This window comes from Bombyx mori, chromosome 19 (genome assembly GCF_030269925.1).
Source record: "Bombyx mori chromosome 19, ASM3026992v2".
In the NCBI taxonomy this organism is placed as follows: domain Eukaryota; kingdom Metazoa; phylum Arthropoda; class Insecta; order Lepidoptera; family Bombycidae; genus Bombyx; species Bombyx mori.
This window is the reverse complement of record NC_085125.1, coordinates 6290830-6304283: the sequence shown is the minus strand read 5'-3', so window position 1 is coordinate 6304283 and position 13454 is coordinate 6290830. Positions and strand designations below refer to the sequence as shown.

General features: G+C 39.2%; 1 protein-coding gene across 8 annotated transcripts in view; it reads right to left on the bottom strand.

Annotated features, from left to right (window-relative positions):
* The window catches only part of LOC101744009 (uncharacterized), a 53450-nt gene that overhangs the window by 33903 nt on the left and 6093 nt on the right, over positions 1 to 13454 (bottom strand). For 4 of the 8 annotated variants that reach the window (XR_009975676.1, XM_038017720.2, XM_038017721.2 and 1 more), the window contains exon 1: positions 2468 to 3049. The exons of the other annotated variants lie outside the window; for them this stretch is intronic. The gene's annotated coding sequence lies outside the window, so the exon portion shown is untranslated. Of the gene's footprint in view, positions 1 to 2467; positions 3050 to 13454 lie in introns of those variants that run through there. 8 annotated transcript variants of the gene reach the window in all.

The window sequence follows — 13454 nt, the reverse complement described above, 5'->3', positions numbered from 1 at the left end:
TTGATTTGTACTGATGGCCTGAAGGCCTTTCCAGTTTCACCAGGACAGGTGAGCGAGAAAAGGCTCAGCCAGGAGGAGTGGGATTTGCTAGCAGCTGCCCGAGGGCCACCAAAGAAAACCTAACAACTCAAGAATGGCTGTGATTCGTGATTGAGATTGGAATGTCTTTTTATTTATTTATTGCTTAGATGGTTGGATTAGCTCACAGCTCACCTGTTGTTAAGTGGTTACTGGAGCTTATAGACATCTACAATGTAAATGCGCCTCCCACCTTGAGATATAAGTTCTAAGGTTTCAGTATAGTTACAACGGCTGCCCCACCCTTCAAACCGAAACGCATTACTGTACACTGCAGAAATAGGCAGGGCACCGGACGTCTTATCCTTTAGGCTACGACGACTTCAAATCGCGACCCGCTGAGAAGATCCGGCGATAACGCAACGGGTTGATGTTAACATACCTAATGTTGCACGTCGAAATATTTGCTGAGTTCAACGAGTACGGTTACCGGGGTCCCTAAGCCTGCTCCTAATATTAGAGCTGAAGGCCTCTAGGGCTGATCTGATGGATCCGTAAAAACTTATCTTGGGCATTGACGGTGACTGGCTGCGTGGGCAGGAATTGGGGTGTAATCAGGGGCGGCAACGATTAGGTGATTATCATGACGCATAGCCTTATCGAAGTACCGTTCCAAACCTAACTTCAGGTGTTTCCGGATCGGTTCAAGACCCAGATCGTCGTTAAGTCGACGTTCTTCATTAACCACGGTGCTCCGACGGTTAACTTGCAAAAACGTGATTGGAGTTTTGGAGAGGAGAGCGGGCGAAGCCACGTGCGGAAAACTAGTTTAAAAATGAATAAGAGTTGACCTCACAATATCAAAACAGATTCTGATTTTGTCCGTGAATTTAAGAAATTTCTGACCAAGATAAATGTTCGTGTCACGTAATTACCTGTGGTAGGTCCAAAAAAGATCTCTGGAAACACCCTATAGATGAACGCAGCAGTTCTAGATAGTATGGATACACTCTGCTCCTGTGGTGGACGGTGAGATTGCAAAAATGAGATGGAAGAATCATCTACACTAATCCTCAGAGTATTTTCCATGGATCATACGACACAAAACACAGTGAGAACCAAAGCGCTGTTGTAAATCCACTAAGATCAACTAACCGTCAGAACAGGATTATGGAGAAGGCGAAAGGCTCTTTCCTTATCATCTCCTTTATATAATATTATGTCTAATGAAGATACTGACCCGTTTATACCCGTAGTCCCGTAATAACTACTAGTAAAACAATGTACAAAAGCTTTATGAAAATTCCAGGTAAAAGAATCCTTGGACCTTTTTTACAAACGGCTTTTGACAGTATAATCAAAAATCAAAAATATCCATCTAAACCGGGTTTTTTATCGCATAGATAAATTAATAAGCATATGCCCCATCTAGTGTAAAGTGGTTATTGGAGCGCATAGATATCTATTAAGACTTGACTCGGTAGGCAGCGGCTTGGCTCTGCCCCTGGCATTGCTGAAGTCCATGGGCGACGGTAACCACTCACCATCAGGTGGGCCGTATGCTCGTCTGCCAATAAGGGCAATACAAAAAAAACTTGATCTCGAAGTCCCAATTGTATTGCATAAAGGGGTGCCCTTTATCCCTTTAAACAGGAATTCATAAGTGCTTCGTGGCAGAAGTAAGATACATGGCGGAACCTTCCTGTGGAGGCTTATAACACACCCCACCACCAGTAAATACGTAAGTTTTTTTTTTTGTTTTCGTTTGATTAGCCGATATTATTCGTTCATCATTGAAGTCAATGGTGATCACGTGTTAGAAAATAATTTCCTTTAAGAAAATAATACTCGACCAAGTAATTTTAACGCCGGTTCCGTTGCACTCCTGATACGATTGGTCATCTCTAAAATTTCCCAAATTAATCCCCATGGGACATTCATACCCCCAGAAGCTCCAAAGTGCCTGAGTGCTCCAAATGAGATTAGGATTATCGACAATCCGAACGACCGTTTTCTACATGAAATCAAATGGAAGTACTTGGTACTTCAACCACTTCAACTCAATACGTATATAAACAACGATTGAAGCTAGAGTACTTTTAGAGGGGTAACTAAACTTCAAGTTAATAAAGCTTAATTTATGTAAATGATGTGTGCATTTGATTAATGTTGCATAATAATGAAACACGACAAAACTGACACCGACGCCAGTAGCGTTATCATTTACTTAGAAGCCTGTTCGATTCAGTACGTACATTGATTGCCTGATAATCAAATATATTTACAGCTTATACGTATTTTAATCATAATCCCTTTGATTTCTGCTTTGAACGGATTATAATATGGTAATTTTCTATATTCAACACATCTGATAATAAAACGAATAGGTACAATGAAACATAACTCATGATTCACATAAGTTGTTTCATTAAAATCGCTACACACTTACTTGAGCTTTTCACTGGTACTCGCTTCTACAAGGGGTAATCGTAGCACGGGTCTCACAAGACGTAGCACCACTCACGCCAAAAGAGTCCCGGTTACACCTGGAGCACAGCACGGGTGCACAACTTGACAGCATCAACCGAATTGTGACCATTTCGCATCATAATTCAGTTAAATCACATCAAGGGGGGGACAACAATGGGAGAGCATCGATGTGAGCGAATCATACCATCGCTACGCTTGGCCAATTCTCCATGGAGCCGCCGGTGACCGAGCGAACGGCGTCATAGATTAGGTACGTGCGTGGACAATTGTCAGGACAAATGCGATCGACCCGCGAACATCATTAACTACCATAGGTTGTACAGTTTCGAATATTATTTGCCATCACAAACAATTCTGTCTTTATTAGTAGATTCTCTAAGTAGAAGCAAAACTAACTATACTCAGACCTTAGGACTCATATCTCAAGGTGGTTGGCGGCATATACGTTGTAGATGTCTATGGGCTTCGGTAACCACTCAACAACAGGTGGGCTGTGAGCTCGTCCACATCGAAGCAAGGTCGTTAACGCAATAAAAAAATACGATAATATCTGTGTATTAATTTTTGTTATGCCAATGAGTACACTAGGTAGACTCCACGTGCTGTTGTCTAATTGAGAAATTGAACTCACGTCAATCCGTTAGCCCATCGTTAATCTTGAGATCAAATTCTAAATTGACTTTGCTTCCACTCAAACCTGAATACGTTAGTACTTCTCGCTAAAAATACAGGACGACGGTTATGACTCGTGAGGATTCAACGGCAAAACAAAAAAATCATGTAAGAAATAATAGGGAGATTTCAATGGGTAAATAAATAATCAAAAATAAGTCACTCATGTTCATCTGGCCCCAAATAGAACCCTGTGTACATTTAGTACCAGAGACTGATAAACCTTACATATTAAGCCATCCTTAGCCTAGCAGAGTTAGTTTATTAAGAGTATAAGGTGAGAATGCCATTACTACGAACAGAGAATGCGAAAGTACTAATACTATATCAAGAAGACTGACGAGGTCTGTTACATTTCCGATCTGGTGGTAGATTCTGCGAAGCACTGCGAACTCGGAGACATGAGAAGAGGACACAATTTTATGATACATGTATTGGTTAACGGAGCCTTCACATCGGAACACATGACCATTTTACGACAGTAGAATAGTGGTATCTACCTATGAATGTCTACATCATACAAGTACTATTCTTACACAGGGTTACATAAATACAGATATGGCGCCAAACAAAAAACAAAAGGAACCTTGTTTGGGGCATTGTTATGCATAAACATAAAGGGGGTTCAAAGGCCAGACCTTTTCGTGTTCGTATTTATTTAGCCCACCGAGTTTCTCGCCGGATCTTCTCAGTGGGTCGCGTTTCCGATCCGGTGGTAAATTCTGCAAAGCACTGCTCTTGCTAGGGCCAGTGTTAGCAACACTCCCGGTTTGAGCGCCGTGAACTCACCTACACGTCAAGGAGAAGCTGAAATAGCCTCTCAAGGCTAGCAGCATAGCTAGGATAAAAAAAAAAGTTACATTATATTTCTTCTCAGTCGTACACTCCTGGCGGAGTGTTCGTGGTTACGTATGTCTTAATGTCTGGTTATAGCTTTTGAGAGACTTCTCCATCTCTCTCTATTTGTAGCGGTACGTGTACATTCAGTAAGTGAACACTTCGTAGATAACTTAACGAAGTCTGTCCACCTTGTGGATGATCGGCCGCGAGAGCGTTGACCGTCTACTCTTCCTTCCTACTCCATTATATATCGAGGGATGAAAGGCTATTTGGTTTAAGCGATATTTCGCTTAATACGCGATATTTATCTTTGTAATTAAAGATTCCTTTTATTTGGTATTAGCATCAACAGTTTGATGTTTCCAATTAAGTTTGTTCCATTCAAATAGCTAAAGAAGTTTTTTCGTTAAGATATTTTTTCCGAATTATAAACTTGAAATGGCTCTCCTGTAAAGTTGCAAAAAATGTCGCTTAAGCCCCTTAATAGCCCCGTAAGCCTTTCACCCCTCAATATTGATCTTTCGACCTCGTCTATTAAGTAGAGTAGCGACACCCACGATGTGACGCCATTTTTAGTAATTACTTAATATCAGATAGACCGTGAGTTTGTCTGCACACTACACTAACAATAGTTGTAAGATGTCGGCCAAAAAGAGCACCAACCACTCCATTTCTTTCCGTGGGTGTACTAAAAAGCGACCAAGGAATTTATAGCGGATAATGGACAGCAGTACTATCTGATGATTATACCCGCATACTTACTACGATTTCCAACCAATATTCACTAATGGTAGGGCGAATTATAGGCATGGGTACTACCAACCTACCTATTTCTGCCGTGAAGCAGTAATGCGTTTTGGCATAAAGTATTGGGTGGAAGTATATGGAGATTTAGAACACATTATTATCTTTAGGTGAATGACGCCATTTATATCGTGATATCTAAAGACGCAGGTAACTACTGAAAACAGGCGTGACGTGTGCCCGTCTCACCGCGTAAACAAAAACGAAAATTGGATTATTACTTATTTACAGATATATTTTTTTAGTTGAAATAAATACAAAATTATAGGTACGTTTAGCACTTAAAAGAAATGTAATTCATCTTACTGATAAATGCTCAGTCAATTCATATCACTACATAGTATAAAACAAAGTCGCTTTCTCTGTCCCTATATCCCTATGTATGCTTAAATCTTTAAAACTGTGCAACGGTATTTGATGCGGTTTTTTTAATAGATAGAGTGATTGAAGAGGAAGGTTTATATGTATAATAACATCCATTAAATAGTGGAGAAATCAATAATAAATTACAGTTTCCGAAGCGAAGTGAGGCCGGGTCGCTAGTATGTTATAAACTTAAAGACAAAACAGTTTGATCAGGATAGGTAATTTAGTTCTTACCGAGTTTTTTTTTTTTATTTCCCTTGTAGGCAGACGAGCGTACGGCCCACCTGATGGTGAGTGGTTACCGTCGCCCATGGACTTCAGCAATGCCAGGGGCAGAGCCAAGCCGCTGCCTACCGCTTAATACTCTCCACAAGCCTCGTTTGAAGAAGGACATGTCATAGCGCTCGGGAAACACCGTAGAGGGGAGCTCATTCCATAGCCGGATGGTACGTGGCAAAAAAGACCTCTGGAAACGCACTGTCGATGACCGCAGTGGCTACAGGTAGTATGGATGAACTCTACTCCGGTGGGCGGGCGGTGCGATGGTAAAAACGAGATGTCGGTATCATCTCGAACAATTCCTTAGAGCACTCCCCGTGGAACATACGGTACAAAATACAGAACTGAGGTCCCTCCGCAGACCCAGAGGTTCCAAACGATCACCACTCAATCGATGATCACAAACAAGCAGACAGAAAAACGCACAAATCACGCGTCTAACTCGCAATTATTACGCTACACTGCAATTTAAAAATACTATTTTCATAAATATGTGTAAAAACAAACCTAACTAAGTACATATTGATCTCATCCATGACCTTGAGTTGTGTAACCTCGGTCATCATTCATCATCCGATCGAAATGATGATTAAAGGTCGAAACGTCGGTTCAGAGGATTTATTAAACAAAAAACAATGAGAACAGAGGATTTGCAGTCGTGTAATTTATCATCAATGTCGATCTGCATGTTGTGGGAATGTAAAATTTACTGCGAAAATCGTTGTAGAGCTCTATTAGTGTGCTAAGCCAGTCCATGCATCATCTACTTTCTGGCTATTAAATCAAAAGGTTAACATAGACAGATAGATACCAGATGTTTTGCAGTCAGCGCATTTGTCCGTGAGAACGATAAACATGAAACAGACGTTCCAATATGTTTTTTTTATTCTGATTTGTCTTATGTTGATTACTTGATTCGGTTTAACAATAGCGATTTAATAGAATTGCTAGTGAAAGGTGATCACAGTCCACAGATAATTCTCACAAGTTATCCCGACAATTACGAACCCAGTGAAAAAGAAATAACCCAAGTCGGTCGGGCTGTTAGCAAGCGGTTCACGAATGTACTTAACTAATCCATATATTATACTAGTAACCCGCCCTCGCTTCGCTTTTTTTTTTTATTGCTTTGATTGGTGGACTAGCTCACAGCCCACCTGGTGTTAAGTGGTTACTGGAGCCCATAGACATCTACAACGTAAATGAGCCACCCACCTTGAGATATAAGTTGTAAGGTCTCAGTATACAACGGCTACACCACCCTTCGAACCGAAACGCATTACTGCTTCACGGCGGAAATAGGCGGGGTGGTGGTACCTACGCAAATTATAAATTTGCGGGTTTGATTTTTATTACACGATGTTATTCCTTCACCGTTGAAGTCAATCGTGAACATTTGTTGAGTACGTATTTCATTAGAAAAATTAGTACCCGCCTGGGGGATTCGAACACCGGTGCATCGCTACACACGAATGCACAGGACGTCTTATCCTTTAGGCCACGACGACTTCAAACGACTTCGCTTCGGAAATATTAAATTTTATTATTGATAGCTTAGTCCCGCGATGTTACCCGCGGTTTTTGTTGTACCGCGGGTGACGCCGCGGGGCGAGGCTAGTCTATATAAAGTAACCTAAGTTACTCCTTATATCATCAGCTACCTATCAGTGAAAGTCTCAAAATCGGTCCCGCCGTTCCAGAGATTAATGGATTACTACTATGCGAAGGCCTTTAATTATATTGTTCTCGATGTACTTAATAATTCGGCGACAAAAGTGGGCAGTATAGATAGGTATCCGTATCGACCCTAAATACGCTTTCTAACATTAATAACGCAATAAATACTATAGTTTCATTTTCCTACACGATGCTATTGTTCTTTTTGCTTAATAAATTTTGGTATCTTTTGGTTTACAAGATTTAAACAAGCTAAGTCGCACCACTCAATATACCCATAAATACTGTTACAATTAAAAATAAACAAAATATTACATTTGAATTTGGAATCTGTCATTTTTATATGATTGCTCATTGAGTTTTCTCATATTGGCGCCAATACATTATTGTAGAATATTTTGCGATATTAAAATGGAGTGGGGTGATAAAGAGAACCGAATCGCTGTGATTGCATTACACAAAGTAGGTATGGAGCCAAATGCAATTTTTAAAACTCCATACGCTTGGTATTAGTAAAAAGTTTGTGTACCGGGCTATTAATAGGTGCAATGAGACTTCCTCTGTTTGTGACAGAAAAAGATCTGGCCGTCCACGTAGTGTTCGTACGAAATAGGTGGTCAAAGCAGTAAAGGAAAGAATTCGAAGAAATCCTGTCCGAAAGCAAAAGATTTTATCTCGGGAGATGAAGATAGCACCTAGAACCATGTCGCGTATTTTAAAAGATGACTTAGGACTTGCAGCCGTAGAGACGTACTGGTCATTTCTCAGAAAGAGAATAGGGTGGTAAAATCGAAACAACTACTGAAGCAGTACGCAAAGGGAGGTCATAAAAAAATTTTGTTTACGGATGAAAAAATTTTTACAATTGAGCAACATTTTAACAAACAAAATGACCGTATTTATGCTCAAAGCTCTAAGGAAGCTTCCCAATTAGTCGACAGAGTGCAACGTCGGCACTATCCGACTTCAGTGATGGTTTGGTGGGGTATTAGATATGAAGGAGTGACTGAGCCATACTTTTGTGAAAAAAGTATCAAAACATCGGCACAAGTGTATCAAAATACCATTCTTGAGAAGGCAGTGAAGCCCCTTAACAACACCATGTTCAATAATCAAGAATGGTCCTTCCAGCAAGACTCGGCGACAGGTCATAAAGCTCAGTCTACGCAGTCTTGGTTGGAAACGAACGTTTCGGACTTCATCAGAGCTGAAGACTGGCCGTCGTCTAGTCCCGATCTTTATCCGCTGGATTATGATTTATGGTCAGTTTTAGAGAATACGGCTTGCTCTAAACGTCATGATAATTTGGAGTCCCTAAAACAATCCGTACGATTGGCAGTGAAAATTTTTCCCGTGGAAAGTGTGCGTGCTTCTATTGATAACTGGCCTCAACGTTTAAATGACTGTATTGCAGCCAATGGAGACCACTTCGAATAAGCTTTTTATATTTTAAATTGTTTTATATTTATGTATTAAACTAACAAACTGTAAATGTAATAAATGTTATTTGCAATAGATTTTTTTTTTCCTTTGTCTCAGTATTTATGGCAAGACTAGGTATACATAAATACACTGATTCTTTTATTTTATGTTTTATTGACTTACTGTGTCAAATAACGATAACTTAAAAATGTAAATATTTAAATACATATAGAGTTATAGATTCACCTGGTTTTAAGTTGTCATCGGAGCTTAAAGACAGCATCTAGATTTCCGCTACTTTCAGACATCAGACCTCTACAATAAATTAGCCTCAAGTCGAGCCCCGAAATTTGAGGCAAAGAACAATAAAAAATTCAAGGTTAATTACGTAAATTATCAATTTGAATTTATTCAGTTATCAAATTGTAAATACTTAACATCTAAAACATACAACATATAACAATATATACCATTCATAAAATTAACACCACAATGCTGATTCCCAAACAAATATACGTATTTTATCGCGTGTATCGCGTAATCAAATTTGACTACGTTAAACAAATAGCTATTTTAATTTAGGTTGTAATGGAAAATACTGCGATATGAAGGATACAGATTTCTTTTGTGGTTAAAGTACAGAAGTGCGTGAAAAGGGTGTGAGGCGTAGCCTGAGCTACGCGGCTTTTAATATTGGTATCTTGGGAAATATAACGTTCTAAATTAAAAAAAAGATTGCCCTTGTAGGCAGACGAGCATACAGCCCACCTGATGGTGAGTGGTTACCGTCGCTCATGGACGTCAGCAATGTCAGGGACAGAGTCAAGCCGCTGCCTAAAGTTTAAAGAATTGAAATATCCCTATATTATGATTTTTTTATTGCTTATATGGGTGGACGAGCTCACAGCCCATCTGGTGTTAAGTGGTTACTGGAGCCCATAGACATCTACAACGTAAATGCGCCACCCCCCTTGAGATATAAGTTCTAAGGTCTAACTAGTGAAAGGTGAAACTAGAATTACTCGTAGTAATAAAATAGAAGAATATTTTTTGAACACAACGGTGCAAGAAGTAAATGCTATGGTATTAAAACTATCGTTAATAGATAGACGTTGCAATGGGCGGGACCTTTGAATTTCGAATGGAAAATTTCTTTTGATAAAAAAACAAACAGCTATTTTTGAACAGACCAGCGCTTTTGATGAGGTTTTCTCAGTGCTGGACGTAATTGAAATACTTATTTTATTGGTTAGATTGATGGACAAATTCACACGGCCTATAGACATTAATAACACAAATATCGGCACCCGCATGCCTTGAAACATGAGTTCTAAGCCTCATTCGCGAAGCAGCTGCTCTTGAGTTGTGAGGTCTCCTTAGGAGGCGCTCGGACAGCTGTTAGCAAATCCCGCCCCTCTTGGCTGAGCCTTTGCTCGCCCACCTCTCCTGGTGAAACTGGAAAGGCCTCCGCTAAGCTGAAACGCATTACTGCTTCACTTATCCGTGGTGATACCTACCCGTGCGGGCTCACAAAACGCCCTACCATCAGTGATTACGCAAAACACAAAATTTGCGGGTTTGATTTTTATTAAACGGTGTTATTCCTTCACCGCCGCGCCGTAGCCGTTCTTGATTATTTGTTAAGCACGTATTTTATTGGAAAAATTGGTACCTGCATGCAGGATTCGATCACGGGCACAGTCGTATCCTTCGATTCCAATTTTTATTAGTAGTAACTTTTTATTTCCATCCGAACGTAGCTGGAATAACCCCTTAGGCTCCCTCATTGCTGAGGATCGTGACTCCGTTTTAGCTTGTCGACTGTCAGCCTCCATCGGTTCCGGTCAGCTGCCTGGTGTAGTGCAGCGCTAAGTGGTCCGCTGGTTTGCTCTGAGATTTGGTCGGACCAACGTTTGGGGCTCCGGCCTCTAGGACGTATTCCTTCTACTTTCCCAGTGACCATCAGACGTTCCAAGTTGTCTACACCTCTGCGGGCAACGTGGCCAAAGTAGCGCATTATGCGTTGCAGACAGGTGGCAGACAGGCGTTGAGCGTTCTCCATTTGAAGCTGATGTAGGACCGAGTACATTTATTATTGGTATTATAATGCCGGTTATCATTTATATTTCATTTCATTATTTTGAAATCAATAATTTTAAAAAATGTAAAAGGTATAAGCCCATTTCGCAACACTAGTAATTTTAAGGGATTTTCAAATTCAAATCAAACATGAAAGAAAAAAAGAAAAATGTCTCATAGAATCGCATCGCTTCTCGAGAAGATAAATATTTAAGCACCATTAGAAATTTACCGGCGATTAGATAGGAAAAAAACATTACTATTATAACGTAATTAAAATATGATTCAATAAATCGAATTTTATATTTAAATAACTTTTTCTATTATTATAGTGAATTAACTAACTATTCTCAATTAACGGTTTCTTGTTACCAATTGCCGGTGATTATAATTATTATTTTTACCGATCATATTCTAAAAAATCACAGTATTATTTTGATCATTTTTAATAGGTACTTTAACATTTGAGCTACTATAGTATTCTTGAAAGTAGGTATGTGCGTCTAGTTCGCTTAGTATTGTTTTTTTTCGAAAATAACTTTTTGTTGTTTCACATTCCATTCAAGGTTACTTATTATTATCTATAATAAGACCTTTTAAGAGTTTTTGTGTTCCGAAATATACTAAAAACGAGTTGTCACGTGTCAAACTATATTTGTTAGTGCTTTTATTTATAGCTATTCAAAGTTGAATTAAAGATAAAAAACGACGACAAAAAACAACGTAGACTCGTTTAAAACAAGTTCATTTGCAATCATTTTGCATTCACAATACACGCCTTGAACTTGGCAGAACGATTTGCACGTTACATGCGCGTGATTCCATTGTGTTTATCTTCACGAAGTTCAATATGCTCTTTCTAAGTTTCGTCCCCCACCTAATGTTCTGACGCGACAACGAAGTAAGCAGATACAAAAATGTCGTAAACACATGTTATATTTCAATAAAACGCCTTTTTTTTATTGCTTAGATGAGTGGACGAGCTCACAGCCCACCTGGTGTTAAGTGGTTACTGGAGTCCATAGACATCTACGACGTAAATGCGCCACCCACCTTGAGATATAAATTCTAAGGTCTCAATATAGTTACAACGGCTACCCCACCCTTCAAACCAAACGTTTTTTATTTTATTTTTTATTTTATTTTATGATTGAAAGATTACTGGTGGCCCGGAGGCCTTTCCAGCTTCACCAGGACAGGTGGGCGAGCAAAGGCTCCGCCAGGAGGGGGGGGATTTGCTAACAACTGCCCGAACGCCTCCGAAGCAGACCTAACAACTCAAGAGTATTACTGCTTCACGGCAGAAATAGGCGGGTTGGTCGTACCTACCCGTGCGGACTCACAAGAGGTCCTACCACCAGTAATTACGCAAATTATAATTTTGCGGGTTTGATTTTTATTACACGATGTTATTCCTTTACCGTGGAAGTCAATCATGAACACTTGTTAAGTACGTATTTCATTAGAAAAATTGGTACCCGCCTGCGGGATTCGAACACCGTTGCATCGCTCGATACGAATGCACCGGACGTCTTATCCTTTAGGCCACGACGACTTCAAAACGCCTTTTATGAGCTTTTCTTTTATAATTTCCAGTGTCCCTTAATTGTTTCTTTTTAAGGACCAGCACTAATCTACCTTCATGCGGCGATCCCACCAACCCATCACTTTTAGATCCTGATGGAGCCGCTCTCCCTGTTCCTCACTATAATTTTGTAAAATTTTAATTTATTCAAATGATTTCGGAGATAGTGTAACTTGATACAACGTCCATTAAATAGTGGAGAAATCAATAATAAATTACAGTTTCCGAAGCGAAGCGAGGGCGGGTCGCTAGTAAATAATAAAATATGCAATAATCCTAAAAACAAAAGCAGATTCAATACTTTCATTAATTAAATTCGTATTCTGGGCATTATAAAACACACGAAAACATCAAAATATGCTAAGATACCCACGGCCACCATATTTTTTTTGTGTAGCTGTGTAATTTGTTTATTTAAATACACTCAAGTATGTCATTGAGTGCATACGTGATGTTCACGCTATCGCAGTTCACGATTACGAAATAAAAACAAAGTAGTTCCTACCAAAACACACGATAATCTTACGTAATGTGCATCAAAACAAGGCTCTATTTTATTTCTAATGGTGCTTAAATATTTATCTTCTCGAGAAGCGATGCGATTCTATGAGACATTTCTCTTTCTTTTTTTTTTTCTTTCATGTTTGATTCGAATTTGAAAATCCCTTAAAATTACTAGTGTTGCGAAATGGGCTATCCCTGTTATATTTTTTAAAATTCTTGATTTCAAAATAATGAAATGAAATATTAATGATAACCTGCATTATAATACCAATAATAAATGTACTGATGCAATAATCAACATGATAGCTCAAACTGGGGATCAGTATTCTTGTGGTAGTATTTATAGTCTAGATTACTCGAGATCATTATTGCCTAACTATACTAATACTGTGATGACCGATAATGTGTATTAAATAAATAATAATATGCTGAGCAGCGCGAGTTATTTTTTTTTTCTTAAGGCGGCATTTGTTAATAGATATTTAAACAAATAACAAACAATCTTTTACATTTGATGTTCACAAAGCAAGTCGTACTGACTCGTTTGACTGAACCGCTTTCTCGAAGCCAATAAATATAATTTTTGCAGCAGTTTCACTGTCAGATACTTAGCCAGTTTTCCAATTATTGCACGATTGCGAAAATGCATCGAGAACAAACTTTTTATAAATAATACTGCCGTTACAACACCAACATCTTTTTGTACACGACGGCGCGC